At 57.4% G+C, this 26,235-nt stretch overlaps 1 protein-coding gene and 1 long non-coding RNA gene across 2 annotated transcripts in view; one reads left to right on the forward strand and one right to left on the reverse strand.

The window, feature by feature from the left end:
* Positions 1-26,235, reverse strand: part of MCF2L (MCF.2 cell line derived transforming sequence like) — a 118,365-nt gene that overhangs the window by 82,840 nt on the left and 9,290 nt on the right. The window lies entirely within an intron of this gene.
* On the forward strand, positions 1,385-12,093 carry LOC113625333 (uncharacterized). The gene is made up of 3 exons (XR_003434622.1): positions 1,385-2,031; positions 10,071-10,494; positions 11,850-12,093. It is a non-coding gene; the product is annotated as an uncharacterized LOC113625333 (long non-coding RNA).

Here is a 26,235-nt window from a genome sequence, read left to right on the forward strand (position 1 = left end):
TCGCAGCATGACTCGGGGGGCGGTCAGCACCTCCCCGCTCTGGGCAGGAGGCCTTTTCACAATTCAAAGTGCACATGCGTCTCCCGAGCTCACCAAGAAGCCTGCATCCTTGAAACGCAGGGATGACATCACTCTTGGGAACAGTTCCCGCTGGCTCTGTAATCCCAGCTCCAGCCCAGTGCAGAGGGCACCTGGAACCCAGTCCCGTGCCCTTTACCTCAGCTGCACGCCGCATCCTGTACCCAGCGAAACACGACTTGCGTGTCAGAAAAAGGGGTCCCTTCCTAAGAATAAGGGGCCACGTGGCACAAAATGGCTTTATTTGCTTTTGACCCATTTACAATAAATCCAGTAGCTTAATCACAAAAATCACCATTAAAAACAATGTCTCCCAAAGTCTCGGTTAGACCATCACATACAGTGTGTTTACACCGACTTAGTCATTGCTTTGCTCTCCAAATCTTTGGGTCCCGCGCTTATAAGAGAGGGGTGGGGGGATACCATGCCCCACACCAAGTAACCTAATCTCTCAGGAAAGCATTATTCAGACAACGAGGCCACGGTTTGTAACAACGCAGGGCGACGTCAGGCAAAAGGCTGGCGACTCCCTGTTAATAATACCCGATTATTTCCCACTCATTTCAAGGAAAACGAGCCCAGGCCGACGTGCCCCTGCACACGCAGCAGGAAGGCTCCGAAGTGACCGCCTGGAAGCAGCGCCCAGCGCAGCCTGCGCAGGGCTCTCCTGAGTCCAAACGACCCCCTGGGAACTTGTCCTCAAAGCTAATCGTGAGTCATCCTTTACTCGGGGCAGAAAACGAGCATCGAGTCAAGCTGTGCCCCGCTCCACAGCCACACCACGTTCCAACACCTGTCTTAGGTTCGCGTCACATTTGGTGGAGAGAAGAACTACCTGACTGACCAGACTCCCCCTCCTCAAGATGAGCCTCTGACGCTCCGCCAGCCCTACACCAGCTCGAAACGCCCGGGCTCACGCTATTTTCAGGCCACAAACACGTACGCTTTCTCCATTGCGACTGTAGCCATGAAGCCGAAATGCGGGTTGAGTGAGCAGATTTCAGACCACGGCTCCACGTACAAACCTGGGGTCTCCCAGAAAGCCCGCCACCAATCTGCAATTCTGTCCCCCTTCCTAGGCGGAATAAAATCAGGCTGACCGGCCACGGAGCCTATCAGCGGCCAGACCAAAGCCGTCCTTCTGCTGTCCTGTTACCTCAGCTTGGAAGGAGAAATGCAGGCTGTTACAGAAAACCCAGCCGCATCTCCCTAGACTCAGCACATGATGTCAAGCTCAAGAACGGGCTTCAGGGCCAGCGGCTCCGCCTACCAGTGCGCTTGGAAACCGCATTCAGCCTCTGCACCATTTCCTCCAGGGCCATCTCGTCATTTCTGAGCCAGAACCTCATCCTGAGACCGAGCAGAAGGGTCCGCAGCCCTGCTTTCCTCTGCACCAGAGGTGCTTTATGGGCGGGGTAGGCGGTGGGGAGGGGGCCGGCAGCGCTGCCTTCCCGGGATTGGTCCCCGAGCCCCGCCAAGGAGGCGCGCCGTGCGCGGGGTGCGGGGAGCTGCTCGGCGGCAGCGGAAGCGGAAGCGGTGCGCGCCCCGCGTCTCCCCGCGGCCACCTGGGAGCCCCGCGAGTGCACCCCCGCGGTGACCAGGGCGCTCGGCAAGGGCCCCCCCGCGGTCACCCGGGAGCCCCGCGCGCGCACCTACGGACCCCGGACAGTCCCGCGCGCGCACCCCCAAGGCCACCTGGGAGCCCCGCGGGCGGGCGGGCGCACCCCGCCGCGACCTCAGCCCGCAGCGCGCCCCTCCCCTCCCCTCCCCGCGGGCGCAGAGGCGCAGCCCGGCCCGGCCCACCCCTCCAGCCGCGCGACTCTGCGCCCTCCCCGGAGAGACAGGGGATGCTGCGGGCGCGAGCACGGGAACCTGCCCGCCGTTACCTCCGGCTGCCCCCAGGCAGGTGCAGAGGCCGCAGCAGCCGAGCGCGCCCTCCCCGCGCCGCCCATGGTGAGTAGGTCGGTGGGTCCGCGGGTGGAGGGGTGGACCGGCCGCTCCCCCTGCGCTGCCTGCCCCGAGGACGCGAGGCGCAGGAGGGAAGCGCGCGCCCACACTTGGGCCCTGAGACCTCGCCACGGTTGGCACGAAGCCACCCAGTGCGTTCTGCAGCCCGGCATCCTGCAGATGCCAGTCGTGAGTGTGCCCGGCCATGAAACCACTTCCCAGGGATGTGCGTGCACCACGTGTGCGCTCTGACCCTGGCTGGCCTCTCCTTACCGCGGGGCTGGCCATCCCTTAGAGGCTGGCATCACAGAGGGAGTGTCTCGGGAGGAAGTGCCTGTTTTCGTAAGTGGTTTTGGGGATTCAAGTGGGCAGCTCGTGTCAGCACAGTGTGTGCCCACTAACCGTTGGCACCGATGGCCAGGAGCTGGGGGTGGGGGTGGTGAAAAGGTGAAGGTTGCCCAGCGTTTGCCCTCAGAGCTCAAGGGTCTGGGGGCAAGAAAGATCTGGAAACACATAATTGCAACATGAGATGAAGGTACGATAGCCACACATGGAAAGTGGAGCAAAGCTAAGAAACTGATGACTTTTCTTTTTTAACGTCAAAACCCACTGAATGTCAGCAGTTTTGTGCGGTTCAGAGTGGAGGCCAGCGAAGAGCGTGGGGGTCAGGAGAGGTGTGAGCCTCTCCCTGTGGACACACGGCCTGGGCTCCTGCAGCTGATGCAAACCCCGCTGTACCTGCGCCAGGCCAGCGTGCCCCCATCACGACCTCCCACCTCCAACTTCAGGGAAGGCCAGTCACCTGGCGGAGCGTCCAGAAACGCTGGCCCAGCCCTCCCCAAAGTGCAGGGGGCACGTCTGCCTTCCCACTGGTCCAAGGGCAAAACAGCCACACTTGTCCAGGAGCACAACTGGCCCCAGGCCACGTGCCCTCAGGCCTCCACGGCCACCTGGGCGGGGCCCCCTCTCTCCCAGGTACCACCCCGTCCTCCTGGTCCCGCCTTCCCCCCCGCTTCAGGCACAAAAGTGTACGCAAGTGGTGCTCCAACTTGAGGTGACTGGGGTCCCCCGAGAGCTCGTTAACCCCAGAAGGCCAGCACCCTCCCCCCAGAGTTCCCCATCCAGTAGGTCTGGGGGACCCAGGAACATGCCCTTCTCACGGGAACCCCGGTGACGCTGGTTCACACTTGGAGAACTGCTGCCGGGGTCTAGCCCATCTTTAAACCAAAAGCAAAACAAAGGGAAATGCAAACCTCTGGCCGTGCTGCTCTCACTGGCTCCCGCTCCCTTTGTCAGTCAGCTGTTCCCACTCACTGTCAGCTTCGTCCCCTGAAGCACCTCTCGCTGGTGCATTTCTGGGGCCAAGCCGCTAACTCCAGCGCTGCTTCAGGGTCGAGTCTGCTGGCCTCGGTGCCCAGGGCACTGGGCTCCTTGCTGAGCTCAGGTGTTTGCTCAAACTGTCTGGATGTCATCTTGAGGGTGTTTTGTAGCCATGATGAACATGTAGACCACCAGATCACCCTCTCTGGTGTGGGTGGGCCTTGTCCAATCAGTCGAAGAGGAAAAGATTGAGGTCCCCGAGGGAGAGGGAGTTCTGCCTCCAGACTGTCCAGACTCAGCTCTTCCCGGGTCCCCAGGCTGCGGCCATGCTGCAGTGCAGACTTGCAGGCCTCCGTGACCCCGGGAGCCAGTCCCTCCCTCCCTCTCAATCTGTATCGGACCTTTACTCTCTCCTTAAATTACGGCGCACGTGGTCCGTTGCTGTGAAAATCACTGGATGTGGCATAAAGTATAACAGTCGTGACGACCCCGCCCAACACTACCGAGCGCTTCCTAAGCTCTTTCCATGATGTGAACGATTAAATCTTCACAAGGATTTGGGAGGCTGGCACTGTTTCTACCCTGCTTTACAGAATAAGGCAGAGAGGTCCAGTAACTTGCCCAAGGTCACACAGCTGGTAAGGAGTCAGAGACAGGATCAAACTTCGATGCGTATAAACACAGGCCTAAAAACAAGTGTTTGCTTCAGGGAAACACTGTCACGGATCAGTTGGAACGTCACCCCCAGACCCCCCCCTGCACAGCGCATCTTAGCCCGAGTGTCCCAAGAGCACAGGCCTGCTCTGCATCGCTGCCTCGGCCCATCCCAGAAGGAGGCAGAATGTAAGATTATCCCCAGACACTGAACACATCCTCTTAGCAACTGTTCCGGAAAGTCAGCCCTGAAAGGGGAGGCGAGAAACAGGAGAGCTGGGAGGGTGTGCAGGTCGGGTTCTGAGAACCCAGGTGCTGGGGGAGCCTGCCCTCGGGAGAGAGGAGGGGGCCCTGGGAGAGGCGGCGACGTGGCTCTTGGAAGGTAGCGGGAGCCGCCCGCCAGGCCTGGGCGCGCTGTTTCGTGCACTAGACTGTCCCACACGGCGGAGCAGGGGGGCAGCAAAGAAGAAGAGGAGACTTGAAAAGGATGCTGTGAAGAAACCCACAGCTTTGGGCAGACAGCCTCACCTGTGAGCTGGGGTACAGAGCCAGCCTCCATCTGAGGGGGCATCCCGGAGCCCTCGGGGACCTCAGGACACACCCGCCTCTCCTGGGCAGCTTCCCCCTGGGCACTGGCTCCAGGTGGTGCTGAGCAGGCGGCGCGGCTGGGGGCGGTCCCGCCCTCACGGGGCTCCCAGGATAAGCCCCGGGCCAAAGGCGCGGACAGAACACTCCGCAGACAGAAGGCAGGGTCACCCAGGATGCTGTGGGAGGGACCAGCTGTGGTTCAGCCAGCGCGTAGCGTGAGAATGGCTGGAGGGTGTGCAACACCAGGGATGTCAGGGATGCAAACCAGACCTCGGGGAGACACCCCCTCACACCTGCCAACAGCCTCATGAAACAGACGAGAGACGGCAAGCGCTGGTGAGGACACGGAGAGCAGGGAGCCCTCGTGCACTGTTGGTGGGAACGTAAACGGGCGCAGCCGCTGTGGAGAACGGTGTGGAGGTTCCTCAGAAAACTAAAAACAGAACTGCCACGTGATCCGGTAATTCCACTTCTGGGCATTTTTCTGAAGAAAACAGAAACACTAATTCATAAAAATATAAGTACCCCTACGTTAACTGCAGCATTATTACAGTAGCCAAGATATGGAAGCAACCTAAGTGTCCATCGACGGATGAATGGATGACGATGTACATACACACAATGGAATATTACTCAGCCGTAAAAAGCAATGAAGTCCTGCCATCTGCAGCAACACGGATGGACCCTGAGGGCGTTAGGCTGAGCGAAATAAGTCAGACACAGAAAGACAAACACTGTGTGATCTCACTTACATGCGGAATCTAGAAAAACCAAACTCAGAGAAAGAGTAGGATGGTCGTTACCAAGGGCTGCGGGCAGGGGGTTGTCATGGGAGACGGGGAGATGGTGCCCCAAGGATACAAACCTCCCGTTACAGTTACAGATGAGGCAGTTCCAGGCTCCATTGTTCAGCGCGGTGACTACAGTTACCAACACCGTATTCTACATGTGAATGTTGTTAAGAGGGTAGATCTCGAAGGTTCTTACCGCAGAAGCGGAGCGGGAACTGTGTGACGTGGTGGAGGCGTTCACTAAGCTCGTCGTGCTGTTCACCTGAGGTACCGTGTATCACACTGCCACACCGGGCACCTGAAGCTCAACAGTGTGTATAGGGGCATCCACCGAAAAGGCGGTAGCGGTCCCATGGCCCGGGTTTGGTGCAGAGGCCCCAGGGGAGGGTGGCCATCACGGGATCGGCTAGAAGTGGCACCACAGGGGTGGCGGTGGTGCCTGGCCAACCCCACACGCTGGTCTCCAGGAGACAGCCCGCAAGTCAGCCCGCACGTGCGCGCGCCTGCATCTCCCCGCCCTGCCCCGCCCTGCGTCCAGGGAGACGCTGGGGGGAGGGAGAGTGGAGAGCAGCGCCCCATCCATCCCAAACCTGCGCCCAGGTGGGGCGGGACAGGGTGGGGAGGGAGAGATGGAGACCAGGTTTTACATCAGGACTGAGCCTCAGACACTGAGCTGAGCTAACTGAATGACAACAATTAATCCACTTCTAGACTCAGAATAAAAAGTCACTGGGACCCCCTCTGTAGGTAACAGAGGGGCTGGTCTGGGCGTGGCCACACCTGCGGGATCCCGGCCCAGTTCGGGGAACCCGCAGACAGCATCCTGTCTCACGAGGCTCAGGTTAACCAGACGCCTCCACAGACCGAGGCCCTGCTTCTCCAGCTTTGCCCTTTCACAGCCTAACGGGCTCTGCATTGCCATTCCTGAGCTCAGCAAGGAGCCCAGCGCCCTGTGCATTCTAAGAGGAAATGCAAAATTCAGAGTGCTTCCCTACCGTCACAGCATCACTTACCTGGTAGCAAGGCAGAGTGTCCCTTTCATAATTTACTGGGGATTTGTTCAAGGGAAACTTCACAAAGATCCCCCAGCGGCCCATAAATGACTTCTGACCAACTGGGGCAAGGACTCTGGGACGCAGGACTGACCGTCCAGAAAGATCCCAACTGGGAAAGTAAAAGCCTCTGGTCTGAGTGATGCTCTCAGGCTGTGGGTGAGCAGGTGGGGACCCCCTGTGGAGCCTCCTCAGCGAGGGCTGCGCCCCGAACTCAGCCCCTGTTCTGCTGGGGCCACGGGCCCCCCTGCAGCCACACAGGGCAGGGCCTGGGGGCAGGGCAGTGCCAGGTCTGGGATCCCAGCCCCACTCCCTCCCGCTTGCAGAGCTCTGGCCTCCTCGGGTTCCGTGGTTACTTTAAGGATGTCACCAGGCTGGGGTTCAGCCCTGCCACCTCCCAGCTGGGCACTTTGGGCAGATCTTTTGGGGCATCAGGCCTGTGCATCTCCTTGTGGGCCTGAGCAGCCTCCAAGCCAGAGAGATTCCGACTTTCTGGGAAGAACGTTCATTCAGACGTAAAGCAGGAAATAACTGCAAGGACCCACTTCACACTTCGCTGCCGCGCCGGAGTCGGCGTGGAAGCCGTAGCAGAACGGCATAGGCTCGGGGCTCGTAACAACAGAAACTTAGCTCCCACGGTTCTGGGGTCTGGACGTCCAGGACCAAGACGCCAGCATGGTCTGGTCTGGGGAGGACCCCCTTTCTAGGGCCTCCTTGCCGTGTCCTCACACGTGAGAGGGGGTGAGGCACTCTCTCGGGTCCCTCCTGTAAGAGCCCTAATGGGGCTCCACCCTCACGACCTAATCACCCCAAATCCCCCCACCTCCTAACACCATCACCTTGGGAGTTACGATTTCAACATATGAATTTTGGGGGCGGGACACAGCCCATCCACGGTATTCTGCTCCTGGCCCCCCAAAATCCACATCCTCACACGCAGAACGTGTTTGTTCCGGCATCAACTCAGAAGAGTCCCGAGTCTCACCTGAGCTACACGGCTGAGGTGACTCACCGAGGCCAGGTCCTCTCCGGCCGAGAGCCCGTGGAACCGGACAGGCGGCCGCTTCCGAGGGACAAACAGCCCCGTCCCAAAGGGGAGAAAGGGAAGAATGGAGGGTAGCAGGCCCCGAGCCCGTCCAGACCCTAAGGCCCCGGGGGGGGCCGTCTTCCAAGATGGGGCGTGGGGTCGGTGCAGGCCCCAGGGGCCGCCCTCACGCAGCCTTCCCAGCTTGGAGCCCTGCAGAGAAGACGCTGCCATGACAACACCAAGGTTTACCCCCGGACCCTCCGGAGGGGCGGCCACCTGGGCCTACGGCGTACCTAGGCCCACACCACGCCCGGGCCCGCCCAGGAGCGAGGTGCCGCGATGCCGGGAGCAGCAGCCCCCCGGCCCTTGCACTCAGCTGTGACGGCAGCCCGGTGGCCTCCGGGGCCCTTCCTGCGTTGCCCTGGACAGCAGGTCCTGGCTTCGTTTGCTCACAGTCACGGCCACGCTCCAGTCCTCCTGAGCTCTTTGCTTTGTTCCCGGCCGTCCGGGGAGGGGGAGAAAAGGAGCCGTGGTTGCCATGACGTAGGCGTGTTGCTACAAAGTCACCAAAGTGACCAGGCTGCCTGGCCGTGAGGACAGTAGGATCCGTCCACCTGGCAGCTGGTAAGATCCCCAGATGTTACACGAATGCACAGAAGACAGCTCAGCAGACAAGCCTGATGCTGGAGGAAGACTCTGCGGGCGTCTGGCTCTGACGGACATCCGCTCGCAGTCAGGTCAGTGGAGCCGCGTGAGGCTTTAGGCCCAGCGCGCCTGGCTGCCAGGAGCCCTGGTCGGAACACAGCTGACGCAGCCTCGCCTGGGGGCCGCCTCGTCCATCCCACCAGCGCTGGATGCCCCGCGAGGAAAGCGCGCGGGCAGCGAGGCAGGGACACAGGCTACCCGAGGACAGTCGCGGCCCGGGGAACGCGCTGCTGTCCCTCGGGCCCCGCGCACGTCGGCAGGTGCTCTGACTCTAAAGGGGTGTCACAGACAGGCGAGGTGCTCCGTTAGCGCACACCGACCTCACTTATAAGTGAAACGAGCTTTCGGAGCGGGAATCGCATGTCTGTGTCCCTTCTCCAGACCCTGACCCTCCTGCTTCGCTCTATAAACACGGCCCGTCGCCCAGAACAAGTGCTGGCTGGAAACACAAGAGTTTTAAGAGGCAAAATGCTTAAAGCGAACTCGCACTGTGACGTCCATCGTTCTCCTCACGTCACGTGAACCTCAGTTCGGGTTCTCAGGACAGAACATCAGGTCCGAGCAGCGACGCGGGAGGCTCCGGGGTTAGGGTCGGACGCAGCATCGGCCCCACGACCTCGCACCTTGTTGGGCTCTTTCGGTTCCTTGGGAATCACGCCTCCTGGGAAGCAGGAAAGATAACTCGGTGCACGGTGGCATCTGGACTTTCTTCCCTCATTTCAGATACTTTCCAAGAGACCGAAGGAGACTAGAGAAGAGCGCGTGGTAGGCCCTGAAGGGACCTGGCACCGCTCCCTCTGGGACTCAGTGCAACACTGACGCCCGGTCCTAGAGCAGCTGGAGTTGATTTTAGTCTCCGAGCGCCTGGGGATCTCCTGTGCGTGCGTTTAAGAGGCCCCCACGTTCGGGGTCGTGCACGTGGCATACCCACCGTGAGCCCCAACCCTGGGCCTCTGGGGAGACATCCCCACGGAAGGCCAAATGCTGACAGTGTGCTTTTGGGGGTGGAAACGCCCCTCTGGGAGACTCTGCCTAGCAGCGCAGCTCGGAGTTTGGGTTCCAGAGTCAGCAACCTGGGCTCACATCCCGGCCTGGCCACTCACTGGGTGGGTGACCTCGAAGAAGTTTCTTAGTCACGCTCTGCCTCAGTTTCCCCATCTGTGAATGGGGACCACAGAATACCTACAGCACTGGGTCGTTTTGAAGATTAAATACGTGGAAACGGTTAGAAGAGTGCCTGGCACGTGGTACACATTTGATAAACATTGGCAGTGCTGTAATATTCAGAGAATCAGGCCTTGTCCCCGTGGTTCAGGGCGACCGGGGGGGACCCCAAGCTCGCCTACCCCTGAGCCCCGAGGCCCGGCACGGACGCGAGGCTGCGCTCCTGCTTGGCGGCGGGTCCACTTGTCCAGCACGGACTTGAGCCGCCCCCTCTGGGGCCCAGGTCGCGGCCACGTCTTCTTCGTTTGCCCGACTCCTGAGGTCTGATGATGCGGGGCCCCCAGCCTGGCCGTGGCCCAGTGGCCCCTCAGGGCACAGCGGGTGTGACACGGCGTAGCTCCGAGTATCCCAGGGCTGTTTCCTCCTTGCGGGGCAAGCCACCTTACGTTTGCAAAGCCGCGCACCCAACCCCGCAACGAGCACACAGAGCCCGGAAACCCAGGGCCCTCCCGAGGCCCTGCCGCCTCATCAAACCAGAGTCCGGGGCCTTGGCCGCAGGGGTGCCGCGGCGGGGGCTCAGCCCACAGGGGACGGTTGTTCAGAGGGGCCCACCTCCAGGTGGCCCCTGTGGCTGCCGGACTAGGTCAGGGGAATCGTGAGGTTCAGTGAAGAGAGAGTGAAGAATTAAAGCGGCCCCGCTAACACCTGTTGTTCTTTTATTTCACTGTTTCCATTTTTGAACAGCTCTACTGAGGACAATTGAGATACGAAGAGCCACGCCGTCGCCATGTACGGTGCGATGAGCCTGGACCTGCGAGAGCACCGAGAGCCCCTCCACAGTCAGGGGAACAGAGGGAGCCCCCACCCCGAGCTGCCTGCACCCCCGAGCTGCCTGCACCCCCGAGCTGCGGCCGGAACACTTAACGTGAGACCTGCCCTCCTGACGCAGTTTCAGGTGCACAGCACCGGGCTCTCAACCAGGGCGCTGTGCCGTCAGCAGCTGCGGAGCACCCTCGTCTCCGTAACCGAGACCCCACGCCCGCTGAGCCGCCCCTGCAGCCCCTGCAGCCCCGGCCCGCCTGCTCCTCTGGGTCTGACTATTCCGAGCTCAGCCCTTGCAGCCTTTGCCCCTCTGCCTGCTCACGTCAGTCGGCGTCATGTCCTCCAGGTCAGTCCCCGTTGTGACTAGCGACAGGATTTCCTTCTTTCAGGCTGGCCGTCCTAGCCAGGCGTTTAGAGCACAACACCAGCGTGAGGAGGGGGCGGTGGCAGGTGTCCCCTCCCCCGGGAGGTGGGGGCTGGAGCAGGGAGGGGGGACACCAGGGCAGCCCAAAGGGACCTGAGTCGGTCGGGCAGAGGTGGGGAGACTTCATTCTTTTGCTACCACTGTGTTTGAGGCCTGGGAAGGCGGATGTCACAGGAAAGTGAAATACTACCCTGGCTCCAGGCAGTTACAATCTCATCGGGTGATAAGACAAGTTTGGGAGAAGCTCCAGGATAAAAGCAAACTTGACTCAGGACTTCACAGCCGCTGGGAAAGGCCAGGAGGGTGGCGGAAGGAGACTGTCAAATACGGTCCCCTCCAGAGAGCGTCAGGGCGCTGGACGCAGACACAGTCTTCCGGCCGGGCGGCCCCCTCCTGGGAGCAGCTCCCAGGTTCCCACTGGGAGGCCGTGGACGGGAGGCCAGGGAACAGGGGTCATGGCAGTCCCTGGGGGCCCAGACACCCGCAGGGGCTCTCCCACCCCTGTCTCTGCCATTTGTGCCCCTGCACAGGTGAACCCCGTGACAGAGATCACGGCTTCCGTCTTAGGCTCCCGCGGCCCCTTGGACGGTTGGCGGCTCCATGTGTGTCCGCTAGTGTCCATCTTTGTCTGCTGGACCCTGGAGGAGATGGACACCCACGTCAGACCTCTCTTGGACTAGTGTCAGGTGGCCAGCCCTTCACCACATCCTACAGAGATCAGGGCTGGAAACGTTCCTTCCACCAAAAATGCACGGAATAAGCACTGATGCTGAAATAGGGCCCCTGGCAAAGGGTCGCATCCTCTTACCCCCGCAGGGAGCAGGGCCCCTTTCAGCTCCCTGGGGGTAGGGTGTGTCCAGCACCAGCCCACAGAACAGACTCGCGCAAAGTAGCCCCTCACACCCGAGGTACCTCGGACCTTCTGGGTACCAGCTGCTCTCCGTACAAACAGTATCTTCCCCAAATGGGCGGGTGTGTGACTGTCGCCTGCAGCCTTAATTATCCCCGCCCCCCCACCGGGCTCTCCCTGGCAGTGGACTTGCCGTCTGAGTGGAGAGGAAGCGGCTAACAATAGGGGTCACCGACGGGAATGACAGCGGGTCTTTCCGGGGGCGCCCGCGCTGACGTCTCTGTGCTGTTTATACTCCTCCGGGGACTTTGGTCCAAAACAGTAAACATGGGGAACATGCCAATCTGTGATTAGGAAGCTGGTTTATTACTTTGTTTAGAAAACTAGTAGTAACAACTTTAAATTTGATTTTATCGTATGTTTTCAGATTCTCCCCACCCAACAATCCACAAAATACCCGAAGGTCCAGAGGAGGGGGTCATAGGCACTCAGGCTCTGCAGAGGCTCGGGGGCTGGTACGTGGGCCGTGGGCCTCCTGTCTCTCCCCGGGGACGTGGTCAGTGGAAAAGATGACGCAGGGGCGCCTTGGCGCTGAGACCTCCAGGAAGGAACCGGGAAGCCGGGCATGTGTGTGAATCGCACACAGTGACACCAGCGGTGCCGCAGGGCAGTAGGGGAGGGTGGGGGGAGGGTGGAGGGCAGTGTGGAGAGGGCGGGGGGAGAGTGGGGGCAGTGTGGGGAGGGCGGGGGGAGGGTGGGGGCAGTGGGGGAGGGCAGGGGGCAGTGGGGGGAGGGCAGTGGGGCGGGGGGAGGGAAGGGGGAGGGCAGGGGGCAGTGGGGGGAGGGCAGGGGGCGGGGGGAGGGCAGGGGGAGGGTGGGGGGCAGTGTGGGGAGGGCAGTGTGGGGGGGGCGGGGGGGGGGGGGGGCAGGGGGTGCTCTGAGCTCCCTTGCAGCCCCCGCTGAGGCTCCAGCAGCAGCAGCAGGCAACCACATTCCCCTCGGCATCCGCAGCTGCCTCCATCCCCTCTGCCTGCCACTGAATATTTAAACATACCTGATTAATTTCAGAAATGTCATGTATTCAAGTGTTAACTAAGAGGCCATATTTTCCAAGGCTCAACACCAAGGTCACTGAAATTGAATTTAACCTACCTTAACATGTATTTTAACTTGGAGATCTGGACCTATAACTCTGTAGCAAATATTTATTTTACGCCAGCCAAGGTCACAGCTATCTAAAAGGAGAGCTCCTTTCCCCTCCTTCCCACTGCAAGTAAGATTCTACGTCTTGGCAAAACTCTTCCTACCCAGCACGTATGTGTGGACTTGTTGGCAGTGAGTGAAGAGGGCTGTGGATTATTTTTTTGTTTGTTTGTTTTGTTTTTGCGGTACGAGGGCCCTTCACTGTTATGGCCTCTCCCGTTGCGGAGCACAGGCTCCAGACGCGCAGGCTCAGCGGCCATGGCTCACGGGCCCAGCCGCTCCGCGGCACGTGGGATCCTCCCGGACCGGGGCACGAACCCGCGTCCCCTGCATCGGCAGGCGGACTCTCAACCACTGCGCCACCAGGGAAGCCCAGGGCTGTGGATTATTAACTCCCTTTTTTAAAGTCACTTGTAGATTCATAGGCAGTTACAAGGAATAATCCAGAGAGACCCCTTCCCCCCAATGGTTACAACGTGCAAAAGTACAGTAAGATGTCACAGCGTGGACAGTGACACCAGCACAGCCCACACCCTGGGCTCCCCATCACCACGCGGCCCCCTTCACAGACACCCACCTCCCTCCCACCCCCTCCTGAACCCTGGCGACCACTAGTTTTTTCTCCATTTCCATAGTGCTGTCATTTCGAGAATGTTCTCTAAATGGAATCACTCAGCCTGACTCTCTGGAGGTCCATCCAGGTGGTTTTGTGAACCTGTCGTCTGTCCTTGCTCTTGCTGAGTCGTTAGCGTTCCACAGAGTCGAGGGACCACAGCTTCTTCTAGCCATTCACCCACTGAAGGACATGAGGGTTCTTTCCAGTTTGAGGCTACTATGAATACAACTAATGGAAACATTCGTGTGCATGAATTCGTGTGAATATGTTTCTCTTTCCCTGGGATAAATGCCCAGGAGTGCAATTTGCTGGGCTGGATGACAGCTGCATGTTTTGTTTTCAAAGAAACTGGCAAACCGTTTCCAGATGGCTGTACCATTTTACATTCATCCCCACCATCAGCGTAGAGACCCAGCTCCTCAGCGCCCTGACCAGCACTGGGTGCGGCCACTGCTCTTCACTTGAGCCCCTCTGGCAGCTGCGTAGTGGTACCTCGTAGCTATTCTGCATTTCCCTAATCACCTTTCTGGTGTGCTTTTGTCATCAGTACCTCTTCATCTCTGCTTTCCATTTTCTAACTGGACTGTTTGCTCTTATACCGGTGAGCTTTGAGTCTCCTTAGTCCTCTATCTGTGATTTGCAAATATTTTCTCCTGTCTGTAGCTTGTCTTTGTTCTCCTGGCAGGGTCCTTTGGAGAGCGTACGTTTTTCATTTTGATAAAGTCTAATTTACCCGTTTTTTCTTTTATCATGTTTTTGGCATCAAGTCTATGAACTCTTGGTCTCTTCCTAGGTCCTGAATGTCATCTACTGTATTTTTTTCTGACGTTTTATAGTTTTACACTTTATGTTTAAATCTGTGACCCATTTTGAGGTAATGTTTGTATAAGGTGTGAAACTTAAGGCATGGTTTTTTGTTCGTTTTTGTTTTGCCTCTGATGTCCTACTGCCCCAGACCATTTGTTGAAAGGCTGTTTTCCCCCCACTGAGCTGATTTGACACCTTTGTCAAAGATCAGTTGGTCCGTCTGTGTGGGGTTACTCCTGAGCGCTGTATTCCGCTCCGCTATTCCGCTCCGCTGTCTGTCCCTCTGCCAGCTCCTACCCGTCCTGGTTAGTGTGGCAAAATAATGCCTTGCTATCATTTAGACTGCTTCCTCCTACTACATTCTTCTTTTTCAAGATATTTTAGGTATTCTACCTCTTTGACTTTCCACACAAATTTTATGATAGTCTTGTCTATATCTACAAAAAATGTTGTTGATCAGTTTGGAAAGAATTGAGGTCTTCACTATGTTAAGACGTCCGATCCGTACACACTGTATGTCTCTCCATTCATTTAGGTATTTGAGTTCCTTCATCAGCATTTTCCAGTTTTCAAGCCGTGTACGTGTTTTGTTGGAGTTGCACCTAAGTACTTCATTTTTTGGAGTAATTGTGAACGGTATTGTATTTTTAATTTTGGTGTCCATGTGCTCATTGCTATACGGAGAGATACAATTTATTTTTCAATGTTTATCTTGTATCCTGCACCTTGCTAAACTCACTTATTAGTTCTAGAGCACTTCTGTAGAGTCCTTGAGATTTTATAGTTAGATAATCGTGTCATCTGTAAATAGAGACTGTTTAATTCTTCCTTGCCAATCTCCATGCCTTTTATTTCCTTTTCCTGACTCACTGCACCAGCAGGAACTTCCAATACAATGTTGAGAACGTTGTTCCCAGCTGTGCGGGTACAGCATACAATCGCCACCGCTAAGTGTAACGTCAGCTGCAGGGGTCTTTCGTAAGTACTCTGATAACTTAAGAAGCTCCCCCGTATTCCTGTGTCTCTGAAAGGGTGTTGAACTTTGTGAAATACTTTTTCTGCATTGATTGAAATGACCGTGTGATTTTTCTTTAGTTCATTAGTATGGTGGATTACACCGATTAATTTTCAAATATTGATCCGGCCTTGCACTCCTGGATTAAACCCACGTTGGCCATAATGAGTAATCCTTATTATTTGTGGCTTCACTCCATTGCTAATGCTTTGTTGTGGATTTTGTGTCCGTGTCCATGAGGGCTGTTGGCCCACAGTTTTCCTTCTCGTTTTTGTCTGGTTTGGGCATCAGCGTAACACTAGCCTCGTAAGATGAATAGGAAGAGGGCGTGCAGAGTTGGCGTTCTTTACTGCGTGGTAGAACTCTTGAGTGAAACCATCTTGATCTGAAGGTTTCCTTTCTGAGAGTTTTTAAATTATGAACTCAACGTCTCTAACAGCTTCAGACCGTTCAGATTATCTGTTTCCTATCAAGGGAATGGTGGTAGTCTGCGCTTTTCAAGAAATCTTTGTTTGTCTTCAATTTTCAGAAGTTTAACTATATGTCTTGGTGTGGTTTGGGGGGATTTATTCTAACTGGGGTTCTACTAACTTCTTAAATATTTGCGTTTGTGTCTTTTGCCAAGTTGAGCCATTTTCAGCCTTTATTTAGGGACTTTTCAGCCCCTCCTCTGTCTTCTCTCCTGTGACTCCAGTGACGGGAAGGTCAGATCTTCTGTTAGAATCCCCTCGGGTCCCCAGGGCTCTGTTCTTCTTTTTTCCCCTTAGTTTATTTTCCTTATGGTTGGGTGATTCCTGCTGCTTTCTCTTCAAGTTTATAGAGTCTTTCTGCCGTCCTCTCCCTTTTGTTGCTGAACCCACTGACTGGGATGTTTTCGCTTCAATTACAGCATTTATGAAATTTATGAAATGTCCGTTTCCTTCTCTCCATCTTCTATTTCTCTGCTGAGAGTCTTGTTTTCCCTTTTCAAGCACGTCTGTAATCGCTCGGGGAAGCGTCTGCGGTGGCCGCTTTGACCTCTTTGTCGGACGGTCTTGCCGTCTCTCCCATCTCTGTGTTGACACCTCGTCTTTTTCATTCGTTCTGAGACTTTCCTGGTTCCTGATATGAGTTAGTTTTCGAAGGACACGTGGACATTTCTGCATTATGTTCCGAAACTCTGGATTTGTTAAAAAGCTGCCGTTTTGGCGGACTTCCTCTGGGTGCTCCAATAGGGGGGGAAGTAAGGGCACCGCCTCTTTACTGCCAGGCAGGGGTAGAGGCCAGGTTCCCCAACGGCGACACTCAAGACTCGACATCTGGGGCAGAGGGTGAGAGGTCGGGGGCTCCTTGTCATTGCTGAGGGGTCCCCACTGACACCTCCCGGCTGGGGGTCTGGGGTCCTTGTCACTGCTGAGGGGTCCCCACTGACACGTCCTGGCTGGGGGTCTGGGGTCCTTGTCACTGCTGAGGGGTCCCCACTGACGCCTCCCGGCTGGGGGTCTGGGGTCCTTGTCACTGCTGAGGGGTCCCCACTGACACCTCCCGGCTGGGGGTCTGGGGTCCTCCCTGAGCATCCCCACTGTCACTGTGGGGGGGGCTCACTGGTCCCCCGGGTGGTGGTGAAAGTCCTGGGTCCACTAAGCCTCCTCCGAGTCCCAGGGCAGGGGGACGTCCAGGCTCCCCACGTGGCCTCCACTGACCTCAAGTGTCAGCGCTGGGATGGGACTCATCGCCACCGAACGAGGCAGGGGAGCCTCAGGCAGCCTCTCAGAGTGGGAGTCTACGTCCCCGCCATCGTTGGGGCCTGGCGGGTAGAGGGGCACAGTCTTCCCGTGATGTCAGGCTGGGGTGGAGCAGGTATCGTCCAGAAGTTGCTGTCCTTCCTCTCCTGGTCCTTTGGTGGAGAGAGCAGGCTTTGGTCACGGCTTTCTGGGGTTTACGCCCAGTGGCGCTTCCGGTTGCCGGTTCCTCCAGCACCCAGCCTGGACCACTGTGTCCTTCTTGGGCCCTGGGATCCCGGCTGCTCTCCTCCTCAGAACCTTCTCACTTTTTTCACATGTAAAGTTCAGGGGCCCGTGTTTACCGAGTGGAAGGGTCGGGGAAAGTCCGTCTGCTCCATCCTCTGTGCGGTGGTCTTTCATGGGTTAAGTTTTAAAGTGACATCAGAGCACAAGCATCTCTTCTGACCCAGTGAGCTCTGGATACACACCTCCCTCTGGCTCTGGGTGAATTCATTCAGAAAAACTCCTGAGACAACAAAGGGGGCTGCCTCTCAGTTTCCCACATAAGAGGCGGCCCTGACCTGGGGGCGGGGCGCTGACCTCGAGGAGGCCCTGACCTGGGGGCGGGGCGCTGACCTCGAGGAGGCCCTGACCTGGGGGCGGGGCGCTGACCTCGAGGAGGGCCCTGACCTGGGGGCAGGGTGCTGACCTCGAGGGAACCTCCAGCCCATTTTCACAGCAAAATCCGAGGAGGGTCGGGGCAGACACAGCCCTCTTCCTCCAGGCTGCAGTGAAGCTGTGACCTGCCATTCTTGTCTGTTTCCTTCCTGTTTGGTAGAACACGTGCATTCCCATAGGTTTAAAGTTTAGTGATCTGTCAGCTCACAAGGTATCCAGCTAGTAATTACGCTTCTGCGGGTCACAGCTGCACCTATTTTGTTTATTTTGAGATTAGAGTTACTGTCGTTTTTATTGCAAAGGGAAGAAAAATGATCTTTAGGGATATCTGCTGAAGGATGCTGGCTAGCTTTAGTTAGAGTAATTTCACTGGGTAGCAAACGTGCCTACTTACATTCTGACGTTTCAAATGAAAAGCTGACCAAGCGAAAAGGTGACTAAATTTTAGCATCCGTCATGGAAAGCTCTGGAATTTCAACAAATACAAACGGAAAAGTGTTAGCATTTCAAAGAGGGAGATGCAAGAGGGAAGAGATATCGGGAACATATGTATATGTATAACTGATTCACTTTGTTATAAAGCAGAAACTAACACACCACTGTAAAGCAATTACACTCCAATAAAGATGTAAAAAATAAATAAATAAATAAATAAGAGAAATCCCCTCAAAACATGATGCCCCAAAGAGAGAAGGCTGGCCCTCGGGTGAGCTCAGGTGTTCTGCAGGAAATAACCGCACTTTCCCACCTGGCTGGAACCACCTGGAAGCCACAGGAGGAGTCCTGGGTTTAAAAAATTAAAAACATGGTTAATATCCGTGTCAGTGAACCACTGTGTCACTGATTCACCTGCCTGTGGTTCGTTTCTGTAAGACTAAGAAGGACGCTGGTACCAGCCCAATTATCTGTTTTAACCACCTCAGGTAGTGGGTGTATAAACGTGCCAGACATGCTCCACCACCACCCGTGTACGCAAGACGAGACCGCATCGCACGTGCAGATGAGGCTTTGACTCTCTGCCCACACGGGCACTTCCTGCTCAGCCGGGCGGGCGCACGGCCCACGGTCAAGAAGACGGTGCAGGAGGTGAGGCTGCAAACCCGTCACCGCAGCTTCAAACACACCTCGTGGGAAAAGATCCCAACGACAGTGACGTGGGATCACCCCCTTCCACGACAAGCGCTTAGAAATAAGACTTCAACTTTGAAAGCAGTTTGAGGTTTGCAGAACACGGAAGAGGAGGTACAGGGAGTCCCCACACATCCCCCCTCACTGGTGTGGTACCCACGTTATGACTGATGAACCAGTACTGCTATGTTCTATGTTATTAGCTAAACCTGCGGTTTACATCAGAGCTCGCTCTTCACGTCAGGCAGTTTTTGAGTTTGGACAAATGCATGGTGTCACGTACCCACCATTATGGTATCGTGCAAGATGGTTTCACTGCCCTAAAAGCCCCCTCTCTGTGTCCACCCTGTAGTCACCCCAGGTGGCTCTGGGGCGTCCCTGTGATGTGGTCCATCCCACAGGACGCAAGCTGGAGGCATGGCGACCTACCCTCATGTCCCGCCCACTCGCCCCTCCACCCCCCAATTCCCTGGTCCCCACAGGACCTTCCTCCCTCTCCCCAGGCCCTGCTGCAGCCTGAGAAGCAAAAAACACATGGTTTGGGGTGCCGGACCCTGGAAACCTGCCCGTCGGGAAGGCACGTTCCCCAAGACAAAGTCTGCTCTGAGACGCTCCACTCAGGGTGTCACGGGCCCAGGTGCACCCAGCCCCGGGGACCACGCCCATTCACCCCGGCAGGGAACCAGCCCCAGCGCCCTCTGGGTCCTCGGGTCAGCGCATTAGTGAGGTCGCACTTCCCACAGGGAGACTCGTGCCCCTGGGCACGGTTTTGGTTGTCAGCATGGGTGTGTGGAGGCCGGACCTGCCGCGCGCCCCACTGTGTACAGAAGGGCCCCCTGGCCACGAGCAACTCGCCCGCACACCTGCCGTACCAGGTGGGAGCCCCAGAGTGAGAGCCAGGGACACGGGAGGGTGCAGGGCCTTGTACCCGGAAAACACAGAGCCCTCCACAACTAACAGTAAGGAGACAAACGCCCCTAATGAAAATGACCTGCATTCACCGTTCTCTGAAGAAGGTCTTCAAGCTCATGGAAAGATGCTCACCATCGTCAGTGATCAGGGAAAAGTGCGTCAGGTCACAGGAGGTACCACCTCCCTCCCAGCGGGTGGCCGAAAGAGAGGCGATGCACAGTGACACAGCCGGTGGGGATGGGAGCGGGGGGGCAGCCGCTGTGGGAGACGTGACCGGCAGCTCCATCCCAGGTCCAGCCCAAGAGGAAGGAAAGCCAGGCCCCACAGACACTAGTGCATCAGTGCTCACAGCACCTAGGACGTGGAGAGAACCCCACGTCCATCGACTGGTGGACATGAAGGGAGGTCCATCCACACGGGGCGGGGGGCACGATCCAGCCGCGGAAAGGAAGGAAGCGCTGACACGCTACAACACGTATGCCCCCGAAAACATGCTAAGGGAAAGAAGCCAGACACAAAAGGCCGCGTACTGAGTCCAGTACGTGAGACACACCCAGCACAGGTAAACCCACAGAGGCAGAAGGCGGGTTAGCAGCTGCTGGGGGCTGCAGCGGGCTGGGGAGGCAGTGCTGGTGTGTGGGCTTCTTTGGGGCCAGGGGAACGGTCTAAAATTAGAGCCTGGTGGCTGCCCAGCTCTGTGAATACACTTAAAGCCACCAAATTACACATTTTAAAAGGGTGAAATGTTACGGTACAGGCACACCTTGTTTCACTGTGCTTCGCAGATACTGCAGTTTTTACACATTGAAGGTTTATGGCAACCCTGGGCTGTCAGAGGATAACTGACATTTTTTAGCAATAAAGTATTTTTAAATTAAGGTATGTAGGTTGTTTGTTTTTTTTTTTTTGCAGTACACGGGCCTCTCGCTGTTGTGGCCTCTCCCGTTGCGGAGCACAGGCTCCGGACGCGCAGGCTCAGCGGCCGTGGCTCACGGGCCCAGCCGCTCCGCGGCATGTGGGATCCTCCCGGACCGGGGCACGAACCCGCGTCCCCTGCATCGGCAGGCGGACTCCCAACCACTGCGCCACCAGGGAAGGCCAGGTTTTGGTTTTTTAGACGTAACGCTGTTGCACACTTAACAGACTACAGTACAGTGCAAACGTAGCTTTTACAGGTACCGGGAAACCGAGACGTTCACGTGACTCGCTTCATCGCGGTACCTGCTTTATCGTGGTTGGCCTGGAACCGAACCCACGATATCTCCGAGCTCTGCGTGTATGCGAATTATGCCTAAACAGGCTGTTATGAAAATTGAAGTGAATGGCGGACCAGACAATCGACATTCACACACACCAGCCCCTCCTGGACGCTGTCGAGCTGCTCACAAGCCAGTTTCTTCTACTTTCCCTGCAACAATCCAGAAGCTGGCGGAGAAACTCAGGGAATGCCGAGCTCGCCCGGGCGCCACCCCAGCCGGAGGGCGGCCTGCCTGTAAACTCGCCTGTGCAGAAACTCACCTGCGTGACTCCTGGGCAGGTGCACAAGCCTGTGGCTCCAGGCCTCCTGGGACCCCTCGGCTTCTCCAAGGAGCAGGCCTCACTTCCCCGCTCATCCAAACTGTACTCGCCTACAGCGTCCCCATCATTCTGTCACATCCTTAGGACACATTTCACCCCTAAACGTGGAAGGAAAGGTGGTCCAGCCTTGGCCGGCCCAGCAGTGCCACCTGCTGGCACGAGGGGGTCTAGCGGGGCCAGGCCGGCCCGCCAGGCGGCAGGGGAATTGGAATTCTCAGGGTGTCCGAGCCGGGGTAACGCTGCGTCAACAACTGTCGATGCCCTGCACCCCTGGGACATTCCTGTCAGTAAAATTTGGGTACATGTATCTGAGCCCAGAAACACTGTATTTTACACAAAACCAGACAGCATTTTTGCAGTTTCCATGTTCAGATACTAGCACACGGGTTTCAAAGTCAAAGTCAGCGTTTAACGGAGCCCGGGCCCTCCAGGACGCCAGGATCTCCGCCCGCAGCTGACCACGGGTGCCCGCGAGACGCTGCGTCCCTGCGTTCACATGTTGGCACCTTCCACGTGCCGGGTGGCGGGGCGTCAGAGTCACCAAGGACACTCCTGTCCGCAGACACACAGGAAAATGAGCTATGACAGCCTTTGCAAGGGTGTCAAAATAAACCGGTTACAAGTGGCTTATTGGAAAAAACACAATAGCTTCAAGATTTACATGAAAAGGCGGCGACATGTTTCTAAGGACTTAAAATACTTACTGTGAAAAAGTGAGAAATGAAATCTTTGCTTGAGGGCCCGGGCGGAGCGGGGAGTTATCTGCGGGGGACCGGTAAGGAGAGCCGCTGCAGTGGAGAAGCGGCCTTGTGGTGCTAACCGCCCCCCAACCCCGGCCGGCAGCTCGCCAAGCGGCCTCCAGGGCGGGCTCAGGACCGGGGGTCTCTGGACGTGGAGCCCCAACCTAGCAGCGCCATCCGCCCTGGAGAGCAAAGCTGTGTTGGAGTTTCATCTCTCGTCAGAGCAGGGGTCGGGGAGAGAGGGCGGCGATTTTGCCCCTAACCTGGGTACTGGACAGCGTCGGGAGGCATCTCCGGTCGTCACAACTCGGGCTGCTGCCCACACCCCATAAGGCACAGGACGGACCCACGGCAGGATGTCCGGCCCCAAATCCCTGAGCCGCCGAGGCGGCGAGAGCCCTGTGGGCCCAGCTGACCTGTTTCTGCTCCTCCCACCTGGCTCCAAGGTGCGGCCCTCAAATGACAAGGACGGGGTTTGGCCTTACTTTCCCCAGAGCGTAAAACAAATTCCTTATCTGCTGTTCGGTGAAGTTCACAGATGCATCTGGAAATTGAAACTCAAAGGTGACATTTTTCTTTCTTCCACGTGCTTGATTTTCCTCCCTTGAGAGCTGCGACTGCTGACATTTTGTGCCGTTTCTGTGCTGTCCCTCCTCCTGTCCTTGTGCACGAGGGGCCTGGGGCAGCCTCCCCAGCCCCCAATCCGGCCGCCGCCCTCCAGGGAGACCCCCGCCGCGGTCCTCCCACACCTGCCTGTGCGGTGCCCCGGACGGCCAGTCAGTCTGTGCAACACGTGGCCCAGCTGTTGTATAAGCCACAGAAAACGTGGACATTTCATACTGAACGGTGGACACGAGGATGGGCTGAGGTCAGGAATGCGGTCAAGTTTCAAAGTGCCTGTTCCGCTTTCCAACGAAACAAAGGCCCCTCTCCTCCGAGTCACCCGAGCTTCCGTTCCTGGATCTGCCGTCAGGGCCCCGCAGCAGGTACGAGGCTCCTGGGTCTACAAACGCACAGTCACCGCCTTCGCCCCCCGAAGACTGTCCAGCGGGGTGTCAGGAAGACACTCACCTTCCACCCAAACAAAGAGGAAGTCCACCGCCCGGTGCTTTTCCTCTGTGTTCTCTTTCTCTGACTCCATGAGATAATCTTTAAACTGGAGCTTGAAGGGATTCACTTTAGAGAAACAGTAACCTCGAGGTGTAACCATCGTCCTGCACGAGGACTTAGTATTTACAGTCCGTGCTTTGCAGAAAGGCATCTAATAAGCTCCCAGAGCAGCTGAATCGCAAATGTTTTCCAGCAAAACGTTCAGATTGTTTTCAGATTAAGGAAGATCTTTTCTGACAAAGCGTCCACGAATTTTCTGCCACCAGCGAATAAATCACACACCGCCTTATTGAATCCTTCACTTCGACCCCAAAAACATATTCTTCCAAATAACCAGCACTGAATCAGGCTTTCACCAAAAGCTTGGCAACTGCATTAAATGGCAGATGGCCAGCAGGAAAGCTGTGAGTGTCCTGGGGCCACTGTAACAGAGTTCCCCGGACAGGGCGGCTTAAACGACAGGGATCTGTTCTCTCAGAGTCTCCAGCCAGGAGTCCAAGGTCAAGGTGCCGGCAGACTGGCTCCTTCTGAGGCCATGAGGGAGGGTCTGTCCCGGGGTCCCTCCCAGCCTCTGGTGGTTCCTGGCATCCTTGCCTGGTAGAAGCATGACTCCAATCCCCGCCGTCACCTTCACATGGCTTCTCCCTGTGTGTGTCTCTCCCTGTGTGTGTCTCTTCTCCCTGTGCGTGTCTCTTCTCCCTGTGTGTGTCTCTCCTTCCTGTGTGTGTCTCTCCTTCCTGTGTGTGTCTCTCCCTGTGTGTGTCTCTTCTCCCTGTGCGTGTCTCTTCTCCCTGTGTGTGTCTCTTCTCTCTGTGTGTGTCTCATTTCCCAATTTTATGAGGACACCAGTCACGTTGGATCAGGACCGCCCCATTCTAGTAAGGCCTCATCTTACCTAGTTACATCTGCAACAACCCTTTTCCCAAATAAGGTCACATTTTGAGGTGCTGGGGGTCAGGACTCTGACACATGAATTTGGGGGGCACACGAGGCATCCCCTTGCTGAACTTAGACCTTGTGATGTGATCCTGTCACATCTTCCGAAGTGTTTATTTGTTGGGAAACACAAACCTTATCACTGACGTGTCCAGGGCCAGGAAACTGGTCCCACTTTCAAAAGGCCCATCAACGCCTCTGAACTGAGAATTCGGGGAGCGGCCCGGGGCCCACGGGAAGGTCGGCCTGTTCATAACGGGGGTGGTGTTTAGAAGTCTCTGGGGTGCCAGCGCTTGGGGATGCCAGGGCAGCCGGGTCCCAGCGGCGTGAGACGGTCCGTGTGTCTCAGCGCCAGCCCCCGGGACCCCTCCCACACATGACATTCCTGCACCCAGAGGGTCACTGGTCCGGGACTGAGGGCACACGTCCTGCTCACGCCATCCTCAGAACTAAAGACAGGAGAAGAGGTCCTTCAACACCACACCTCAAACAGGCAAACACTCCTGCCTAACTGCTAACTGTTACTAACAGGGAGGAAGGCACTAACCAACCCCAGGGTCCCTTGGCCCTGTGTACAGACCCCCTCCCTCCCCAGGCCACTCACGTCGGCACGGCACCCGCCCTTCACTGACCGCACACTTGTCACGTGTGTGTGCTTCCTGAGACCCCTGACCCCCTCAATGGTTGGTTTCCTTCGCATGCATTGAGGTTCACGCTTTGTGCTGTAAAGTTCTCTGGGTGTTGACAGGTCCGTGATGTCCTGCCTCTACCACCACAGCCGTGCAGAACGGTTTCACCTGCCCTAAGATCCTCTCTGCTCATTTCCTCTCGGCCCTGAACAGAATCATCGGCCGATGGACCACAGTTTGTTCATCCGTCACCTGCTGAAGGGCACCCGGGCTGCTCTGAATAAGCTGCCACAAACATCCACGTGCAGCTTCGCGTGGGTGGAAGTTTTCAGCTCGTCTGGGTAAACACACAGGAGAGCGGTCGCTGGATCACGTGGTAAGAATTTTGGAAGAAACTGTCCAGTGTCTTCAAAGCGGCCGCGGCATCCTGCCCCCCTCGCCTCACTCAACCCGACGGGCTCCTCCGGCTCTGAATCATGCTCCAACGTCCAGCGGAAAGGACGCCAGGAAACAGGGCCCCTGAGAAAAGGGACTCCACAGGACGAATCCAACAGGGCACAGAGGCCCCGTCCCCTGCCCCGCTGCCGGGCCGGGCCTCCCCGTACACCTTGGAGGTGCCGAGCAGGTGCTGGCGGCCCAGGCGGGCGGTGAGTGCAGGCCACAGAGGCCCGTCCCTGCAGATTCTGAGCGGTACGTGTGGCCGTGAGGCCAAGATGAACCCTGCCTGCTTCCTAGGCTCCGTGGGGGTTGAAGAGTTAACCTGGGGACGAGCTTCGGATCAGCTCCCGCTGCCTCCTGCAGTGACTCTGCTAACGCCCTAAGAGCAGGCTTTTCCTGCTGTCCGTGTCCCACCTCCAACTCCCCACTGGAGCCAGTGCCCTCGGGGGGACGGGAAGGGCCGCAGTGACTCCAGAGCTCACCCCTCGGCTTGAGCAGGGCCTGGCCGCCGTCTGTGGCAAAGGTTAAGCCCACAGGGGGACGCACAGCAAACCCGAAGGTGAATGGCCCAAGGCCATGGCCAGCCCGGCCTCTGCTGGCACCTGAGTCCAGGGGCCGGGCGAGTCCTTCCAGGCACTGGTGGCCCGGAGTCAGTCTCGCAAAGGCCAGCTACCGTCTCTGACTGTGTCCCCGGCACCAACCTCAGACGGCGCCCCGGAGCCAGGAGCTGTCGGGGACACTCCCGGGGTGGGGTGTCACTCGGGGCAGCAGCCCTCCTCTTCCTGAGGGTGACTCTCGTCCACCCCGCCTCGGGGCAGGGCCACGAAGCTTCCAGGCTCATTCCAACGCCTGCCCCGTCCCTGTGCCAAAGCTACGCCCACGCGACCTGCGGCTCCTGGTCCCACACGCACGCAAGCAACGGGCAGACTGGGCCACCCCACGAGCCTGCTGCTGTGGCTGAGAACGCACTCTGGAGCAGAGCTGTCATGGCTTTTTTTTTTGCGGTACGCGGCCTCGCACTGCTGTGGCTTCTCCCGTCGCGGAGCACAGGCTCCGGACGCGCAGGCTCAGCGGCCATGGCCCACGGGCCCAGCTGCTCCGCGGCATGTGGGATCCTCCCGGACCGAGGCACGAACCTGTGTCCCCTGCATCGGCAGGCGGACTCTCAACCACTGCGCCACCAGGGAAGCCCAATCATGGCTTTTTTTTAAGGAGGAAGAACGTACCAGATTTATTTAAAAAGCAAAAACCGTTCCTCTGCGTTCAGGTCTAGTAACTGTGGGCCCGGCTGGATGGAAAGAAGCCTGCTCTCCGCTGGTC

This window comes from Aethalodelphis obliquidens, unplaced genomic scaffold (genome assembly GCF_003676395.1).
Source record: "Aethalodelphis obliquidens isolate GAN/ISIS:26980383/991018 unplaced genomic scaffold, ASM367639v1 scaffold15, whole genome shotgun sequence".
In the NCBI taxonomy this organism is placed as follows: domain Eukaryota; kingdom Metazoa; phylum Chordata; class Mammalia; order Artiodactyla; family Delphinidae; genus Aethalodelphis; species Aethalodelphis obliquidens.